At 44.3% G+C, this 2976-nt stretch overlaps 1 pseudogene; it reads right to left on the reverse strand.

Moving 5' to 3' along the window:
• Nucleotides 1–2235: 2235 nt before the first annotated feature.
• On the reverse strand, nt 2236–2353 carry LOC126459636 (5S ribosomal RNA; annotated as a pseudogene).
• Nucleotides 2354–2976: the final 623 nt, after the last annotated feature.

Genomic DNA, 2976 nt, shown 5'->3' on the forward strand with positions numbered 1-2976 from the left:
AGTTTATAAGTGGTTTCAAAATTTTCGGAGTGGGCATATGGGCACAAGTGATGCTGAACGTTCTGGACGTCCTGTGGAGGTTACGACTCCAGAAATCATTGACAAAATCCATGATATGGTGTGGATTACAGAAGAGTTATGGTGCGTGAGATTGCTAGGTTGTGGGCATCTTGAATGAACGGGTACATAGTTTTTTCCATAAACATTTGGACATGAGAAAGCTATCCGCAAGATGGGTTCCGCGATTCCTCACGCTTGACCAAAAACGGAATCGTGTGAAGCGTTGCAAGGATGGTTTGCAGCTCTTCAGGAAAGAATCCTCAGGACTATAAGCGTCGTTTCGTCACTATGGATGAAACATGAATACACTACTATACTCTTGAGACCAAACAACAGGATTTTCTCTGCCTCGTGATGACTGGGTGTTGTGTGATGTCCTTCGGTTAGTTAGGTTTAAGTAGTTCTAAGTTCTAGGGGACTGATGACCATAGATGTTAAGTCCCATAGTGCTCAGAGCCATTTGAACCAAACAACAATCTAAACAATGGGTCACCAAGGGAGAAACTGCACCAAAAAAGGCGAAGACCATTGCCTCGGCCGGAGAGGTTATGGTGACTGTCGCAAGGGATAATCCTCATCGACTATATGGAAAAGGGTAAAATTATTACAGGTGCATATTATTCATCGTTATTGGACCGTTTGAAAACCGAGCTGCAAGAGAAACGCCGGCGATGGGACCGCAAAAAAGTCCATTTTCCATCATGACAATGCACCAGCACACACCTCAGCAGTTGCGGTCTCAAAATTAATGGGAATAGGATTCCAACTCGTTTCACATTCCCCCTATTCTCCAGACTACTATTTATTCCCCAATTTGAAGAAATGGCTGGCGGGACAAAGATATTGTTCAAACGAGGAGGTGATTGCAGCATCTAATAGCTATTTTGCAGACTTGGACAATTCCTATTATTCGGAAGGGATCAACAAATTAGAACAGCGTTGGACGAAGTGAATAATTCTAAAAGGAGACTATGTCGAAAAATAAAAAAGGTTTACCCTAAACATGTAAGTAATTTTTATTTTTGCACGGACTTTTCAAACGCCCCTCGTGAATGGTACAAGGATATCTTGTCAGAAACGTAGCTCTGTTTGTAAATATTCAGGCTCCAGCAGCCGATATCACGGTAATTAAAATGCTCCTATCCATAATGCCTCACCATCTTATTAATTACTTAAGACGCTAAAGCACTAAAATAGCGGACGAAATGTAAATTGTTTGGTATTCGACGTTCTATTTTATAAGATGACATAGCACTATTTCCATAAGTATTGTAATGAGGCATCCCTCTTTGTGATATGAAAAGAAGTATTCTAAACATAAAACTATGTCATTACGTCGTTTTTATGGAACTGATGAACAGGACTACTAAGTTTTCGACAGGGAAAAAATTAAAAAAAAATAAAAAATCGGGTGACTGTCAATAGCAACGATATACTTGGAGAAATGCATGATGCACATATGCCGCTTTACACTACATCTTCGCAGTGGAAAAACATCTTTTGCAAGAACTTCACAATGCATACGTGTTATTTAACCAAGAAGGTATATGCCACTGTTGACTTGAAAGAGTAAGAAAATTTATACTTAACATTGTAATACAGGCTTAGCCAAGCAGAAAACAACGTTTAGAACATGAAAACTGCAAGAGAAGTTAGCGCACAGGACCACTACACTGGCACAACTGTGTAGATGGTCCAGGATCAAAATCGGTAGTGAATAAACCCATTGGAAGACAGCTAAGTGTGTACCATGGATTTCTCCACGTCTTCTAGAGAGTTCGCCTAGAGGTCCTGCCTGACGCCCTGTGACTTACTTTTGTGTCGTTGATTGATATGGAAAATGTTATATTATGTGTCAAAACTACAGAAAAATACACACCCTCAACATAAAAAAAAATTGCATCACCTTCAAGCAGTGTGGTCCATGGCACCAGGCTATAACATGTGCGTACTGAGGGGCTAAAACTAAACTCCTCCCCAACAGGCCACTAAGGCCCAACGGTACCGACCGGCCGCCTTGTCATCCTCAGCCCACAGGCGTCACTGGATGCGGATATGGGCATGTGGTGAGCATATCACTTTCCCGGCCGTAGGTCAGTTTCCGAGACCGGAGCCGCTACTTCTCAGTCAAGTAGCTCCTCAGTTGGCCTCACGAAAGACTGAGTGCACCTCGCTTGTCGACAGCGCTCGGCAGACCGGATGGTCACCCATCCAAGTGCTAGCCCAGCCCGACAGTCCTTAACTTCGGTGATCTGACGGGAACCGGTGTTACCACTGCGGTAAGGCCGTTGGCACTGAGGGGCAATCCATTTGTCACAGTCATCAGCTATCAGATAGCGCTCAGGAGGCCTGTCTGTGAGCGCTTTGTTTTGACTGTGTTGAATTTAGAGGGGAACAGCGTTTGCGACATCCATTCTAGGGTACGTCCATGTCCAGGCAATATGTTAATTTTTTTAACAGCTTCAGCCATTTGAAGGGAGTTGCATCGCGCCTGCAGCAATCTCGATGCAAGTATCCACGGACACAATGTATCTGTGTTGTGCCACAGCTTTCAGGAGTTCTCTTCTGTAGAAGAGGTTTTGAACGTCCGTCTACTATAGACGCACGTCAAGATCGATGCATTTTACGAGCTGGGTTGGTCGACGGAACACCACCCAGGGAAGGAATCCGAGGACATGTTTCAAGCTGCTATGTCACGAAAGAATATCGAGAACCCTCTGCTTGCAGGAGTACTAAGAACACGTCTGCTTCTGGCCAGCCTGCTACTGCCACCACCACACCACGGCTACTCTTGTGTCGTGAAAGTGTTGAGTGGAGAGTGGAATGACGGTCTGTTGTCCTCAGTGATGAGAGTAGGTTCTGCCTGTACGCGAGTGATGAACGTACACTTGAAATACCTAGAGCTGGTGAGTGCAG

This window comes from Schistocerca serialis, chromosome 2, assembly GCF_023864345.2.
Source record: "Schistocerca serialis cubense isolate TAMUIC-IGC-003099 chromosome 2, iqSchSeri2.2, whole genome shotgun sequence".
Classification (NCBI taxonomy): domain Eukaryota; kingdom Metazoa; phylum Arthropoda; class Insecta; order Orthoptera; family Acrididae; genus Schistocerca; species Schistocerca serialis.